Raw genomic sequence first — 18616 nt, 5'->3', positions numbered from 1 at the left:
TTGCGATGCCGAGTACCATGTTTCATTGGTATGGAACATAGAGATGTTCGAAGCATTCAAATGGATATTCATTGGATGGATGATCGAACTACCCTATTCGAACTTTCCAAGTGGTTTTCACTAATTGAGTGGATAAGTCCGTGGTTTTGGTTGTACACCATTAGTCCTTACTACTTGAAACATCATGGAGACTCTATATGCTAGTACTGTACTTTGACTCGTTTACCGACTCCATGAGGGTCATCATGTGTCGATATTGGGTACAGTTACGACACATATAGGAGTCAATGTTTTGTTGTCAAGGATTCACCACACGCTTGCGAGTGTGGATATCCTATGCGATCTGAGGAGATATTAGTGTGACAAATCTCTAGCCAGAGTACATGATGTGCTTTAGGTTACTTGGTTTCCTAGTTGCATATTCGATGTCACTATTTGATCTTCAAGATATATTACATAGTTATCGAATCTTGAATGACTCTCGATATACCAATGGTTGTTGATTCGATCGGGATATATGGTTGAAGGGACCGTACTGTACGCTAACTGAAACCCACTGGTTCTTGCAGGCACTATCAGTGATACCTAGGAAATCATGGGGCGATGTTGCTAGGCGCTCTTACCATGATTCGATGGGCAAGTTGGAAATTGTTGTTCCGAGTCACAAGGAGTTGTGGACCCACGGTTAGGTGTATCCCTGAACCACTGAGGGTCACACAAGTAATAGATTTCTAATCCCCGTTGAGATAGTTAAATTTAATGAGTTAAATTTAGCGAACAAGAATTAGGACTTCTTATTGATGAATAGAGGGAGTGAGATTTCCTAAAATGACATGGGGATGCCATTTTTGGAAACCACTGAATTCGGATTCAGAAAATTTATCTTCACTTTAAAATATGCAGAAAAGGTTTCTGTACATATTGGTAAAATTGGTTTATCAATTTGAGTCACAATGAATTTTATATTAATTTCTGAACATGCGGGCTTTGCTTGTCAGGCTTGAACTTATGAGTAACGAGCCCTAAGCTGTTAGCAGCCCATGTTATAAATAAGTTATTGCAGTACAGAAATTACACAATTCAAACTCATAATTTTCGAAACCTAGAGAGCAGTCTCCCTAGGATTTCAAAAATCCCCTCTCCTCACATTCGAAAATTCAATTTCCTATTTTTGAAAATCCAGTCTGCAATTTTCGAAAATTGCAGTCTGGTTTGACAGATCAGATCTGTTAATTTCTCTTCGTAGAAACTTCTGATAGAATTTATAGTGTAGTCTATCAGATGGATTAGAATTATGTTCGTGGACCTGATTCAGGAGTTGATCGAGGCATCGGTTCCTGGGATATACAAGAAGAGCAGATTTATCTGTTGGAGTCCATAACCTCAAGTTGAGATTTGAGAGGTAAAATTTACTATTGTTTTATTTTACGCATATTATTTTAATCGTACGGATTTGATACCCATGATCTGTAATCGTTCCAGATCAGAAAATAAAAATTTTTAAACTTCCGCTGCTACGGGTATCAGATCTGACAGATCCGAGAACGTGTTCTAACAGTAATATCAAAACCAGGTTGTTCTCTGATCTTACGATTAAAATTACATCGATTGTACAAAGCCTTGATTTTTCAGAAAAATAAAATGAAAAAAAAAAAATTAAGGTTGCCCGGGCAGCGCGCAGCTGGGCCGCGCACTGCGGCCCAGCAGCGGGGCAGGGCCCCCGATGGTCGGGAGCCCAGAAAAAAAATTATATTTTTTATTTTTTTTTAAATTATGAATTTCGGCCCGTTAATAGTTATTGGGCCCAGTTTTTGGCCCGATCAAAAATTATTTCGGTTGGTCCACGAGGCAATGGGTCAAAATTGTTTGAACCCAAAATTTTAAGAAAATTAATTTTTGGATGAATTTGAATTTTTGGAAAATTTATAAATTTAATCCAATAAATTAAAATTTTAAAATTATTTATTTTGTTACAATTGATAATAAAATATGATTTTATATATTAAATTAGATTTTATATATAAAATATGATTTTATGGATAAACTAGATAAAATATGATTTTATATATAAAATGGGATTTTATGTATAAAATATGATTTTATCTATTTACAGTTATTATCATTTTGAATTGCATGTTATCCAATCATTTAATTGAATTAAATAATTGGATAAAAGGATGATCGATTGTCATGACCAATTTTTTAGGTGTATGTTAGGTTGTTTACATTTTGTTTTATTATTGTTGTTGGGTTTTTATTAATGGGCTTGTATTATGGCCCAATTTGATTTGTCATTTGTAATAAAAGTGGGTCTGGTTTATGGTCCGTTCCCACCCTTCAAATGTATATTCCCTACTTGTCATCGAAATTTATTGTAAATTTATTAGATTTAGTGGGAGATAAAGATTTGAAGATAATGGTGGACCCAGCAGACAATGATAAAGATCAAATAAATATAAAATTGGAAGCTCAATGTAATAGGATTGCATTGCATACTTACATATCACCTAGGATTGGACTTAGACTCGTGATTGGCAACCACAGGTCGATTAGATCTAGGCATCGATCATCTTTTATTTAATATTTAATATTATTATTGTATGCATGTTTAGACTAAATTGCATGAATCCCGCAAGCATACAAATTAATTAAAATGATGAGACAATTTTTCAAAATTAAAAATCCCTCATTTTAAATATGATTTAAAATTAATATCAAGTTTAACAAAAGGAAAATTAAATATAGTTTATATTTTCCTACCTTCCATCAACTATCAGTTCATGATAGATGCTACCCGCGACCGTGGTCCATCTCATATTATTGGGAAGGCCCGTTCGCCGAAAAGCTGTGCATTGAGTAGACAATTGTTGTAAGTTGGGTGGAACTCCCATGGGATCGCCTTATATTATTGGGGGTTCACATGGCGACCGTCCATCACAACTTAATATTGATGGATCAACTTGACATATCACTTTAAACGGCGTCATATTATTGGGCCCTTTATTGGATATGAGGTAAAAACATGGAGGTTGCTCTAGCAGCAATTGAACTCTACCTTTTTAAAAATTATAATTGGCTGATTTTATTCGAAACTATAATTTGTAAATTGGGCTCCATGTTCCTACAAAAGAAAATAATTTTCTCGTTTTCACTAGAGGGTGGTGAAATCGTTAAAATAGTGGGAGAGTAATTCATAAAATTAAATTCGCCTTATTTTATGTCTTATTAAATTAATTAAACAATCACTGATTATTGTTTTTTTTATTTTTCAGTATATCATTATGATGAATTCGCGTAATCCACTGTTTTTAATTCTCGAACAACACAAACTTACTGGCGCAAACTATATGGAATGGTTTCATAAGTTGAAGATTGTCTTGTCCTCGGAGAAGATTTTCTACGTGTTAGAAAAGGCTCCTCCGAAGGAAGCACCGGCTAATGTGAGTGCAGATGAGTTGGAAAAATTTGATAAATGGTGGGACCATGATATCAAGGCAAAATGCTACATGCAAGCTTCAATGTCTTATGAACTCCAGAGGCGATTTGAGAATGCCGTGAATGCAGCTGACATACACATGCACCTCAAGGATCTTTTTGGGGCTCAATCAAGAGCTGAGAGGTACTCCACTGTCAAAGAGCTAATGACGTGCCGCATGCATGAAGGGACTTCGGTCCGTGAACATGGGGTACGCATGATTTGGCTCATTGAAAAATTGGTGACCCTCGAGTTGACGTTGGAGCACGAACTGTGTGTGGACTTGTTTCTTCTTTCTCTTCCTCCATCGTTTGACGGTTTTGTAGTGAACTTCAATATGAACAAGCTAGAGGCCACCCTTGAAGAGATGGTCAATATGTTTGTCACTTATGAGGCCACATTGAAGAAGGATAAACCAATTCTCTTGGTGGGCTCCTCTTCTTCTGCTAAGAAGGGATCAAGTGCAAAGGGCAAGAAACGTTATGCCCCACCCAAGAAAACAGGGCCCAAGAAGAAGCACAAGACCAAAGTTTCTAACATGGACAAGTTTGAAGATGTTTGACATCACTGCAAGAAATCCGGTCACTGGAAACGTAACTGCAAGGAATATCTCGAGAAGTTGCGAACTGCGAAGGGTATGTTTTATATTGAAATAAATGTTTCACTTAATACTACTTCTTGGGTATTGGATACCAGATGTGGATCTCACATTTGCAATGATTTGTAGGAGATGTCATGAAGTCGTAAGCTGAGGATGGGTGAGACCCAGTTGAGGCTCGGGAATGGTTCCAGAGTTGAGGCAAAAGCTGTGGAAGATGTTTGTTTAATTTTATAGAACAATTTTAAGTTATTTTTGAGAGATGCTTTATTTGTGCCAAATTTGGTTAAAAACATTATTTCTGTTTCTATGCTTGATAGAGATGGTTTTTCTTGCAATTTTGTGAATGGGATTTGCAATATTTACAAGAATGAATGTTTGATTAGATGTGGACAACTTGAAAATGATCTATATAACTTAAAATTAAAAGACGTACCAGTTAATTATGTTGATAAACCGTCAACAACAATGAAAAGAAAAAATGATAGTCAAAACCCAGCAAACCTTTGGCATGCTAGGCTAGGTCATATTTCCTCACGGAGGATGAACAAGCTAGTGGGAGAGTGTATGTTTGATATGTCAGATATAAACTCTCTACCTACTTTTGAATCTTGCCTGAAAGGAAAAATTACTAAAACACCTTTTAAGGGAAAGCCTGAGCGTAGTCAAAATCTATTGGATCTGATCCATACAGATGTTTGTGGCCTATTTAGTATTGGTACTAAATATGGTCACACCTACTTTATTACATTTACTGATGATTATTCTAGGTATGGGTATTTATATTTAATGAAATATAAGTCTGAATCATTTGAAAAGTTCAAATAATTCAAGACTGAAGTAGAAAATCAGCTAGGTAAAAGTATTAAAGCACTTCGATCAGATCGAGGCGGTGAATACTTGATTACCGAGTTTTTAGACTATCTGAAAGAAAATGGAATTCTTTCTCAGCGGACTCCTCCTGCCACACCTCAGCTTAATGGTGTAGCAGAGCGTCGTAATCGAACTCTGTTGGACATGGTTCGATCTATGATGAGCTTCACTGAGCTCCCACCATCGTTTTGGGGCTATGCACTTGAAACGGCGGTATTGTTGTTGAACAATGTCCACACTAAAGCAGTGAATAAAACTCCATACGAATTATGGACTGGCAAAACTCCTAAGTATTTGTACTTGAGGATTTGGGGATGTCCTTCTTACGCGAAGCAGACAGTGCGAGATAAGTTGGATAGTCGATCCACCTTGTGTTATTTTGTAGGGTATCCGAAGAATTCGATTGGATATTACTTCTATCATCCTACTAAAACAAAAGTGTTTGTTTCAAGGAATGCCACCTTCCTTGAGAAGGAGTTCTTACTTGATAGAAAAGGCAAAATGATGGAACTCGAAGAAGTTCGAGAAGAACCTGAGATACAAAATAACAACCCCACACCTCAGGAACCAATAAATGACACGCCACTTCTTAGAAGATCCGAAAGGGCTTCTAGACCTCCTGTTCGACTTAATCTCCTACTTGAAGGGGATCAAAGTGAACCCAACATTGGATGTGATCCAAGAAACTTCAAGGAGGAAATTTCTGATTCCGATTTGAATTTATGGCTTGAAGCCATGCAGTCTGAAATAGACTCCATGCATGCAAATCAAGTTTGGTCTTTAGTAGATCCTCCCGATGGAATTGTTCCTATAGGGTGTAAATGGATCTACAAGAGAAAACTTGGGCCTGATGGTAAGGTGCTGACCTACAAGGCACGATTGGTCGCAAAAGGTTATACTCAAAGACAAGGTGTTGACTATGATGAAACTTTTTCACCAGTCGCAATGTTCAAGTCCATAAGAATCCTAATTGCCATAGCAGCATGGTATGACTATGAGATATGGCAGATGGATGTGAAAACTGCGTTCCTTAATGGAAACATTAAGGAAGAGATCTATATGATGCAGCCAGAGGGATTCACATCCATGGGAAGCGAGCATAAGGTATGCAAGCTTCAGAGATCAATTTATGGTCTCAAACAGGCGTCAAGAAGTTGGAACCAGAAATTTGATGAAACAATAAAGGACTTTGGTTTCATCAAAAACCCGGAGAAACCGTGCGTGTACAAGAAAGTAGTTAAGGATGCTGTGACATTCTTAGTGCTTTATGTTGACGACATCCTACTCATTGGAAATGATGTAGGGATGTTGCAGTCAACAAAGATATGGTTATCAGGTAGATTTTTTATGAAGGACTTGGGTGAGGCGTCCTATATTCTAGAAATACAGATCTATAGAGATAGGTCTAAGAGAATGATAGGATTCACTCAAACGACCTACATCGGCACCATATTGAAGAGGTTCTCTATAGATGAGTCCAAGAGAGGACATCTACCTATGTGTCATGGAGTTTCTCTATCCAAGTCAATGTCTCCCAAGACTGACGAAGAGATAGAGAAAATGACACACGTACCATATGCGTCAGTTATAGGTAGTATCATGTATGGGATGATATCTACCAGACCGGATGTAGCCTTTGCTCTGAGTGTCACGAGTAGATATCAGGCAAACCCCGGTCAAATGCATTGGAAAGCTGTTAAGGATATTCTTAAGTACTTGAGAAGGACTAAGAATATATTCATGGTTTATGTGGGAAGAGAATTGAAATTGGAAGGCTATACCGACACTAGCTTCCAAAACAATGTGGATGACTCGAAATCAACCTCTAGATTTGTATCCATGCTCAATGGTGGTGCTGTCTCCTGGAAGGGTTCCAAGCAGGACACCACAACGGATTCCACCATAGAGGCAGAATACATTGCAGCATCAGCTGCTGCTAAAGAGGTCATTTGGATGAGGAATTTCGTCCAAGAGTTAGGGGTCATTCCTGAAGCTGTTTGTGGGGACCTCGGGTGCTAATCAAATCTTATAGGACGATTAATAACAAAAAATAGTTAATCTGCAATACCGGACATTTGGCGATGCAAAAACACGTCGCAAAAAGATCAACAAATTTTTTATTTTTTTTTACTTGACGCGCGGGCCGCCTCATATGGGCGCGGGCGCGCCTAAGGCTCGGGCCAAGGCACCTAAAGTGCCTTGGTTAGTTGCGGTTACGCCTCCTGGCTGAGCGGGCGCTCCTAGGCCTCGGATCTCACTCCTAAACAGCTAAAAAATGAAGGTTTAGCCCCTGTTTTGAATCTCAAACACCATATAACTTTTCAAACATGAATCATGCTTCAAAATCTAAGAAAAATCATGCATAACCATGAACTAATCAAGAAACAAAACATGGAACTTGATATACAACCCACAAGATCTTACATCCTCTTGTTCTTGACAAACATACATATCTATATGTTCAAAAGTTCTAAGTACTAGACAAACTCAAATTCAAGATACAAAGGTTGACATCAATAGGATATTAGTTCTTGGGATCCCGAGGAAATAAAATCTTCAACGAACACCAACTCACCCAATCGAGGTGAAGTCAAATACTTTATTTCCTCTGACTTTGGTGCAACTATAGTGAGTATTCTGGCTCTGGAAGTAAGTCTACATTCCGCGCCACTAAACTATAGCCCTCCAAACGTCATATGCACTCTAGGTTTTTCAACCCTTTGTGCTTGTCAGGCTGGAGTTCAAGATGAATGCAACATAATCTGTATGCATTACATGCTATAAAATATCTTGAACACTTAAGAACATAAACAAGCAAAACATCAAAGTCATCTAATCACATAAAACATAAAATCAAACATGTATGTGATTAACACGGGAATGCTCGAAACAATAGCTATTTCGAGTGTTCTATCCCATCTAGATTAGCTATCATTTATACCTTTCAATGTCCCGTCTGAAAGTACTTCAAATCTGAAAACATAACATGACGAATATATATCAAAATCTGCTCGAATTTGTTGCAAGTCAATCAATCAAACTACTTCAAACCTTCTTCAATCTTTCTCGGTTCGAAGACTATTGTCTCGGCTTCAATACACTTTGATACCAAGCTGAAAATGGAATATGAATGAGCCAAAAACTCAGCTATACATTCAATCTAAGCTTCACTAATTCAATAGACTCAAAAGTGTAGTAATTCTGAAACCGACGGCATAACAGCTAAAAACCGGTGATCCAAATCATAATCAAATCAATCCAACAATCAATATAACTTATAATTTTCATCCTATCAGCTCACATAACTCAAAAATCAGCATAGAAAGAAATTATAGGGTTCGAATTTTGCTTTCTAAAATCATATAAAATTCGAACGACAATCGTTTTCCGAACCGTCTGCGAATACGTAATCGGTACAGCGCATATATGCATATATCTTAAAATCAGAAATATCCATCTTCAACATAAAAATAAAATCTGAGAAAGTGAATGAAACTTGTACCAAAACGTAGCTCTCGGAGCGGTGATCGCAGATATATATTTATCTCGAATTTCTGACGATCGGATCACACAAAATCGAAGCTTTAAAATCTTGAAAATGGCGTGAAGAAAAGAATCTGATTTCTCTGCCTTTGTGTCGTGTAATATCTGATGGAGAAGGTTCAAATAGATAAATATAATCTTATTTGCAGTTTAGTCCCTGAACTTTTGGATATTTTCAATTCAGTCCCCGAAAAAGCGATTTAATTCAATTTCAATCCTTATTCATTTAAGAATATTAGAATTTAATTCTAAACTCTAAATATTCTCAAATTAAATATTCTCGAATTAAAATTAAATAATTTCGGGCCTTACATTTCTCCCCCTCTAAGGCATGAGTTCTTCCTCGAAATCATAAGCAAGTTGTATATGAAATCTGTATACACATAAGAGAATGAATAACATAAAATAGAATAAGAACTCACATCAATGAAACAACTCTGGAAATCTCTGTCTCATATCTAACTCAGTCTCCCAAGTCGCTTCTTCCATGCCATGTCAACTCCATTGAACCTTGACTGACTGAATTATCTTGTTTCTGAACTGTTTCTATTTACGATCAAGAATCTGAATAGGCTGCTCAAAATAACTGAGAGTCTCGTCAAGTTCAGCTTCATCAGGCTGAAGAATATGGGAAGGATCAGGCTGATACTTCCGCAGCATAGAGACGTGAAATACATCATGAATACCAGACAAAGATGGAGGAAGAACGAGTCGATAAGCAAGATCGCCTGTCTTCTCGATAATCTCATATGGACCGATAAAACGTGGAGATAATTTTCCACTCTTGCCAAATCGAACTGTACCTCTAAATGGAGAAATCTTCAAGAAAACTCTGTCTCCCTGATCAAAAGATAAAGGTCGTCGTCTGATATTCGCATACTTTGCTTGTCTGTCCTGAGCTGTTTTCATTCTTTTTTGTATAAGCTTCACATTTTCATTCATTTCTCGGATCATATCTGGCCCAACATCTGGTACGTCTGAGATATCATCCCAATATAATGGTGATCTACATTTTTTTCCGTACAATGCTTCAAAATGAGCCATCTCAATGCTAGTCTGATAGCTGTTATTATAAGAAAACTCTACAAGTGGTAATGAATCTTGCCAACTAGTACCAAAGTCTAGTACTAGAGCTCTCAACATATCCTCAAGTGTCTGGATAGTCCACTCTGACTGTCCATCTGTTTGAGGAAGATATGTTGTACTCAGATGCAATTGAGTACCAAGAGCTTGTTGCAAGCTATGCCAAAAGTGCGATGTAAATCTAGGGTCTCGATCTGAAATGATAGATTTAGGCACACCATGTAATCTTACCACTTCTCTGATGTAGATTTCTGCCATCTGATCATGTCTATACGTCATTCTGTACGGAATAAAGCATGCTGATTTCGTCAACCTGTCAATAATCACCCAAATGGCATCGCACCCTCTGGATGAACGTGGTAGCTGTGTGACAAAATCCATGGAAATGTGATCACATTTCCATTCTAGAACTGATAAACTCTACAATAGACCACCTGGCTTCTTTTGTTCAGCTTTCACCTGTTGGTAATTCAAACATCTAGATACAAATTCAGTCACATCTGACTTCATCTGTTTCCACCAATACTGCATTTTCAAATCATTATACATTTTTCTGCCACTAGGATGAATACTGAATCGACTGTTGTGAGCCTCTTTCAAGATCTGCTGTTTCAAGGCTGAAACATCTTGAACAACTTATCTGTTATTCACATATAACACATCATCAACACTGACCTGATATTCAGATTGATGCCCATATCTGACCATATCAATCGATTTCTGAATATTCGGATCTACTTTCTGTGCTTCTTTGATCCTCATCAAAAGTTCTGGTTCAGCTTTTATAGCACAAACACAAATAGGCTGTATATCTGTTTCAAATACTAATCCAGAAATACAACAATCTTCCACCAAATGAGACACACCTATTGTAGATAAGGATAATGAACATACCTTTCTACTCAAGGCATCTGCAGCTGCATTGGATTTTCCTGGATAATATTTGATCTCGCAATCAAAATCTTTCAGTAAATAAAGCCATCTACGCTGTCTCATATTCAATTCTGATTGCGAAAATATATATTTCAAACTTTTGTGATCAAAAAAGATTTCAAACTTCTCACCATAAAGATAATGTCGTCATATCTTCAATGCAAAGACAATAGCGGCAAGCTCCAAATCATGGATAGGATACCGAGTCTCGTGTGGCTTCAACTGTCTCGAAGCATAAGCGATAACATGCCCTCGCTGCATGAGCACACAACCCAGACCCTTCTGAGAAGCATCACAATATACAACAAAATCACCTGTACCTGAAGGAATCTTCAATACAGGTGCACTGGTAAGCCTCTTCTTCAACTCTAAGAAACTCATTTCACAAGCTTCAGTCCAGACATACGGCATATTTTTCTGTGTTAATTGCGTAATAGGCTTGGCAATGCTGGAAAAATCTCGAATAAATCTGCGATAGTAGCCTACTAAGCCCATAAAACTCCGTATTCCTGGCACTGATGTAGGTCTCGGCCAATTTAGTACAGCCTCTACCTTGCTTGGATCCACTGAAATCCCATCACCTGAAATAATATGCCAAAGAAACACAATTTTCTGCAACCAAAACTCACATTTCGATAACTTGGCATACAATTTCTCAGTTCTCAAAGTCTGTAAGATGATTCTGAGATGTTCAGCATGATCATGCACATTCTTGGAATATATCAAGATATCATCGATAAAAATAATGACAAAGTCATCCAAGTATTTCTGAAATACCCGATTCATCAATCCCATAAATACTGCGGGAGCATTGGTTAAACCAAAAGGCATGACAATAAATTCATAATGTCCATACCTTGTTCTAAAAGCAGTTTTAGGGATATCTTCATCTCGTACCCTCAGCTGATGATATCCGGATCGCAAATCAATCTTAGAATAGATAGCTGAACCCTGTAGCTGATCAAACAAATCATCGATTCTAGGCAATGGATATTTATTCTTTATGGTTACCTTGTTCAGTTGACGATAATCTATACACAACCGCATTGAGCCATCTTTCTTTCGTAAAAATAGTACCGGAGCGCCCCAAGGTGAAACGCTCGGCCTAATGTACCCTTTGGCCAGCAAATCTTCCAATTGATCCTTCAACTCCTTCAATTCAATAGGTGTCATTCTGTAAGGAGCTTTGGATATTGGTTGCGTACCTGGCATTAACACAATGCTAAAATCTATCTCTCGAACTGGAGGTAAACCAGGAATTTCATCAGGGAATACATCAGCAAACTCATGCACTACTGGAATATCTGTCACTGCTATACTGGATTTCAATACATCGACTGTATAAATCAAAAATCCTTCTGCACTTCTCTGAAATAAACGGGTCATAGATAACATAGATATCAAAGGGATCTTGGCTCGAGAACCCTTACCAAAGAATTTCCATTCAGCTGCCATTTCTGGTCTAAATCTGAACACTTTTTGAAAACAGTCTACAGCCGCCCTGTACTTGGTTAACATGTCTATACCAATAATACAATCGAAATCTGATAATACAAGTACTATACAATCCACATTAATCACATTCCCGTCACATTGAAAAGCACAATTTTGAATCATTTTAACAGACACAATACCTTCACCCAAAGGTGAAGAAATAGAAACAACAGTAGGCAATGGCTCAGACGATAAGAAATGCATCATAGAAAATTTTTCAGACATGAATGCATGTGATACACCTGTATCTATCAAAACATAGGCAGGATAACCATAAATAGAATAGTTACCTGCTATGACATCGTCAGGTGCTGCCTGTGCCTGCTCCTCAGTCAATGCAAACACTCTTGCATGTTGCCTAGGAGGTTGAGTCACAGTCTGACTTCCCCCTGCTCTGATCTATTGCTGAGGATGAAATGAATGCACTGATTGCCTTTCTACCTGAGGTGCTGGTCGAGAAGAACTTACACCAGTTGTTCTTTGAGGACACACCTTGGCATAATGACCTGGTTGGCGACAGATATTGCAACTACCTAACACACCTCTGCACTGATCAGTAGCATGTCGTCCACCACACTTGCCACAAAACACTCCTGACTCACTAGATCTCTGCCCTGTACCAAATGGCCTCTGTCCACTTGAACTGGAAGAACTACTGCCTGCCTTCTTGAATTGCTTCCCTTTAGGCCTGAATCTAGAATCCTTTCTGCCACTGCTTCCTCCCTCAAATCTGGGAGATGGTTGCTGAAACTGTGGCGGATTATGTGGCACTGATGCTGATACAAGCTATGGAGATGGCTGTGGAAGAAATGGTGCTCCTCTTTGTCGCAATAAACCTGCTTTTGCTCCCTTAGATTTATTCAGTGATCAGCAAAGGTATTGGGTCATCCACTGTTTACCATAGTAAACACATCTGGATTGAGGCCATTGATAAACTGGTCTGCCATGGCTTCATCAATCGCTGCTAAATGTGGAGCAAACTTCAAAAGACTTGAAAATTTGGCCACATATTCTTCGATATTCAAGTTACCTTGCCTCAAATTGGCAAATTCAGCACCCTTATCCTTCCTATAGGAGACTGAAAAGAAACGTTGATAGAATTCAGTTTTAAAGACATTCCAGGTGATAGTCGTACCTCGATGTTCTAAATCTTTCTTTGTAGTAATCCACCAACTTTTGGCAACTTCATGAAGTTGATGTATAACTAATCTGATAGGACGGCCATCTGAATAATCAAGTGACTCAAACAACTGTTCAATGTCTTCTAACCAATTCTCACAGTCTACTGAATTTTCTATTCCTTTCAGTTTTGGCAGTTTAAACGATTGAAATCGTTTCAACAGTGTCTCCATCGGAGTAGCAGTAGCATCCATAGAATCAGCAGATGTACTACCCTGTGCATTCTGAGGTTCAGCAACTGGCGGTGGTACTAATGCTGGTTCGGCCTGGGGAACCACTAATGGATGTCTAGTGGTCGGTGCTTTACGGGGAGGCATATCTGATTGTCAAACAGATTAGTGAATAAACAATATCATATGCAGCAATTTATTCCATCCTTCTCTGATAAGCATTCTCATGAGAATTCAGGTTCTGACTGAGGATACTCTGGAATACAATTGCATATATAGCATGCAGTACCAATGAAAGCACATAATCATGCAATCACATAATTATTGCAATATAAAGCATGCTAGCATATAGTACACATAATCAGATACATGTAATCTCATGCAATATCAAGCAGTCATACAGACTCAATCTACCCCGCTCATCAACTTCTCTTTGAATCCAGAAACTTATGATCTGATACCACCTGTTGTGGGGACCTCGGGTGCTAATCAAATCTTATAGGGCGATTAATAACTAAAAATAGTTAATCTGCAATACCGGACATTTGGCGACGCAAAACCTTACATTTGGCGACGCAAAAACACGTCGCAAAAAGATCAACAAATTTTATTTTTATTTTTTTTTTTACTTGACGCGCGGGCGCGCCTAGGCCTCGGATCTCACTCCTAAACAGCTGAAAAATGAAGGTTTAGCCCCTGTTTTGAATCTCAAACACCATATAACTTTTCAAACATGAATCATGCTTCAAAATCTAAGCAAAATCATGCATAACCATGAGCTAATCAAGCAACAAAACATGGAACTTGATATACAACCCACAAGATCTTACATCCTCTTGTTCTTGACAAACATACATATCTATATGTTCAAAAGTTCTAAGTACTAGACAAACTCAAGTTCAAGATACAAAGGTTGACATCAACTCTACTTCTTATACCCAAAATCACCACATGCTAATCTCTCTCTCGAGCTATTCTTGTCGCTTCTGACCAGCTCCTGCCTCACCTATTGCCATGCACACATACAAAACAAAGCAATAGCCGGATACCTCCGGTGAGAATAAAATCCCAGTATAAACAACATAAAGCGCGAGATTATAAATGTGAATGCAATGCATATGTCAAAAGAGGCTATCAATCTGATATCAATAGGATATTAGTTCTTGGGATCCCGAGGAAATAAAATCTTCAACGAACACCAACTCACCCAATCGAGGTGAAGTCAAATACTTTATTTCCTCTAACTTTGGTGCAACTATAGTGAGTCTTCTGGCTCTGAAAGTAAGTCTACATTTCGTGCCACTCAACTACATCCCTCCAAACATCATATGCACTCTAGGCTTTTCAACCCAATGTGCTTGTCATGCTGGAGTTCAAGATGAATGCAACATAATCTGTATGCATTACATGCTATAAAATATCTTGAACACTTAAGAACATAAACAAGCAAAACATCAAAGTCATCTAATCACATAAAACATAAAATCAAACATGTATGTGATTAACACGGGAATGCTCGAAACAATAGCTATTTCGAGTGTTCTATCCCATCTAGATTAGCTATCATTTATACCTTTCAATGTCCCGTCTGAAAGTACTTCAAATCTGAAAACATAACATGACGAATATATATCAAAATCTGCTCGAATTTGTTGCAAGTCAATCAATCAAACTACTTCAAACCTTCTTCAATCTTTCTCGGTTCGAAGACTATTGTCTCGGCTTCAATACACTTTGATACCAAGCTGAAAATGGAATATGAATGAGCCAAAAACTCAGCTATACATTCAATCTAAGCTTCACTAATTCAATAGACTCAAAAGTGTAGTAATTCTGAAACCGACGGCATAACAGCTAAAAACCGGTGATCCAAATCATAATCAAATCAATCCAACAATCAATATAACTTATAATTTTCATCCTATCAGCTCACATAACTCAAAAATCAGCATAGAAAGAAATTATAGGGTTCGAATTTTGCTTTCTAAAATCATATAAAATTCGAACGACAATCGTTTTCCGAACCGTCTGCGAATACGTAATCGGTACAGCGCATATATGCATATATCTTAAAATCAGAAATATCCATCTTCAACATAAAAATAAAATCTGAGAAAGTGAATGAAACTTGTACCAAAACGTAGCTCTCGGAGCGGTGATCGCAGATATATATTTATCTCGAATTTCTGACGATCGGATCACACAAAATCGAAGCTTTAAAATCTTGAAAATGGCGTGAAGAAAAGAATCTGATTTCTCTGCCTTTGTGTCGTGTAATATCTGATGGAGAAGGTTCAAATAGATAAATATAAGCTTATTTGCAGTTTAGTCCCTGAACTTTTGGATATTTGCAATTCAGTCCCCGAAAAATCAATTTAATTCAATTTCAATCCTTATTCATTTAAGAATATTTGAATTTAATTCTAAACTCTAAATATTTTTAAATTAAATATTCTCGGGTTAAAATTAAATAATTCTGAGCCTTACATTGTTGGTCCAGTCCCGGTGTACTGTGACAACACTGGTTTCGTTGCTCAGCCAAAGGAACCAAGGTCTCATCAAAGATCCAAACACATACTGAGGAAATACCACATCATCCGGTAGATCGTGGAAAGAGGAGATATTACTGTCGAGAGAGTGGCCTCTGCAGACAATATCGCTGATCCACTTACTAAGCCCTTGCCAGGACCATTATTTGACAAACATCGCGAAGCAATGGGACTATGTAGTATGACTAGTTGGCTTTAGGGCAAGTGGGAGATTGAAAGAGTGAGTGCCCTGCTAGCCAACTTGTGGCTAAGGGCCTTTATGACTCTATTTGTAAACACTCTTTGTTTAATATAATTTACACTCTTTATTGGCATTTACTTTATCTTTTATCATATTGTTATGTTGTGACTTATTATACGATGTTTAGATAAAGACCTTGAATATACTAAAGTGCATGTAAGATGTGATAGTGGATATGGATGACTATCATAAAACACATCTTGTAATCACTGTATATTCTAAACCCGTTCCTAGTCAATTGAGCCGTCCACAATAAGGATAAGGATCTCTCGAGATTGAGACTAACATTTGCGATGTCGAGTACCACGTTTCATTGGTATGGAACATAGAGATGTTCAAAGCATGCAAATGGATATTCATTGGATGGATGATTGAACTACCCTATTCGGACTTTCCAAATGGTTTTTCACTAATTGAGTGGATAAGTCTGTGGTTTTGGTTGTACACCATTAGTCCTTACTACTTGAAACATCATTGAGACTCTATATGCTAGTACTGTACTTTGACTCGTTTACCGAGTCCATGAGGGTCATCTGGTGTCGAGATTGGGTACAGTTACGACACATAGAGGAGTCAATGTTTTGTTGTCAAGGATTCACCACACGCTTGCGAGTGTGGATATCCTATGCGATCTGAGAAGATATTAGTGTGACAAATCTCTGGCCAGAGTACATGATGTGCTTTAGGTTACTTGGTTTCCTAGTTGCACATGCGATGTCACTATTTGATCTTCAAGATATATTGCATAGTTATCGAATCTCAAACGACTCTCGATATACCAATGGTTGTTGATTCGATCGGGATATATGGTTGAAGGGACCATACTGTACGCTAACCGAAACCCACTGGTTCTTGCAGGCACTTTCAGTGATGCCTAGGGAATCATGGGGAGATGTTGCTAGGCGCTCTTACCATGATTCGATGGGCAAGTCGAAAATTGTTGTTCCGAATCACAAGGAGTTGTGGGCCCACGGCTAGCTGTATCCCTGAACCATTGAGGGTCACACAAGTAATAGATTTCTAATCCCCGTTGAGATAGTTAAATTTAGCGAACAAGAAGTAGGACTTCTTATTGATGAAAAGAGGGAGTGAGATTTCCTAAAATGACATGGGGATGCCATTTTTGGAAACCACTGAATTCGGATTCAGAAAATTTATCTTCACTTTAAAATGTGCAGAAAAGGTTTTTGTACACATTGGTAAAATTGGTTTATCAATTTGAGTCACTATGAATTTTATATTAATTTCTGAACATGCGGGCTTTGCTTGTTAGGCTTGAACTTATGACTAACGGGCCGGGCCCTAAGCTGTTAGCAGCCCATGTTATAAATAAGTTATTGCAGTACAAAAATTACACAATTCAAGCTCATAATTTTCGAAACCTAGAGAGCAGTCTCCTTAGGGTTTCGAAAATCCCCTCTCCTCAATTAGAAAATTCAGTCTCCTATTTTCGAAAATCCAGTCTGCAATTTTCGAAAATTGCAATCTGGTTTGACAGATCAGATCTGTTAATTTCTCTTTGCAGAAAATTCTGATAGACTTTTTAGTGTAGTCTATCAGAGGGATTAGAATTTTGTTCGTGGACCTGATTCAGGATTTGATCGAGACATCGGTTCCTGGGATATACAAGAAGAGCAGATTTATCTGTTGGAGTCCATAACCTCAAGTTGAGACTCTAGAGGTAAAATTTACTATTGTTTTATTTTACGCATATTATTTTAATCGTACGGATTTGGTATCCATGATCTGGAATCGTTCTAGATCAGAAAATAAAAATTTTTAAACTTTCGCTGCTACGGGTATCAGATCAGACAGATCCGAGAACGTGTTCCAACATAAAAACCAAGCATCCATGAACTTTCAGATCGAAGTTGTCAACTTGAAAACAAAATGCTTCAAGATTTTAAAAGTTGAAAATTCGGAGTCATGCTTTCGAGAAGGCACCAAATCCAAACCATCACAAAATCAATTACCCACTTAAAAATCAGCTCAATTGCATCTCACTTCATCCAAATTTTCAACTTTCATCGAATTACAAATCACAAAATGAGCATCTAGGAGTCTCAAGAAAAAGAGTGAAAAAATTCTAACTTTACTAAATAAAAAAAAAACATATTAGATAGTAATATTAAGAAAAATTTCATGATTGAACAAAATATAAAATATTTTATAATTTTTAAAATTTATCATATAAAGTTTTATTTTAAATTAAATCACAAAAAAATCAATATATCAATAGTGGTTAAAGAAAAAATAAATAATAAACAAACACTAAGAAAATAAAAAAAAATAAGAAATATTTTCAAAAACATATTAGGAAAGAACAATAAATTAAAAAATTCCAAAGCAAAAAATAAGAAGAGAAAGAGAAGGAAGAACCATATGGATAATTCAAATTAAACTCACATTCCCCTATCCTCTTTAAATGTTAGTACCAGGTTTTGACGTGCCGTATCTTAGATGAACTTAAATTTAGGG

This window comes from Henckelia pumila, chromosome 2 (assembly GCF_033568475.1).
Source record: "Henckelia pumila isolate YLH828 chromosome 2, ASM3356847v2, whole genome shotgun sequence".
Taxonomy (NCBI): domain Eukaryota; kingdom Viridiplantae; phylum Streptophyta; class Magnoliopsida; order Lamiales; family Gesneriaceae; genus Henckelia; species Henckelia pumila.
This window is presented reverse-complemented; position numbering follows the sequence as displayed.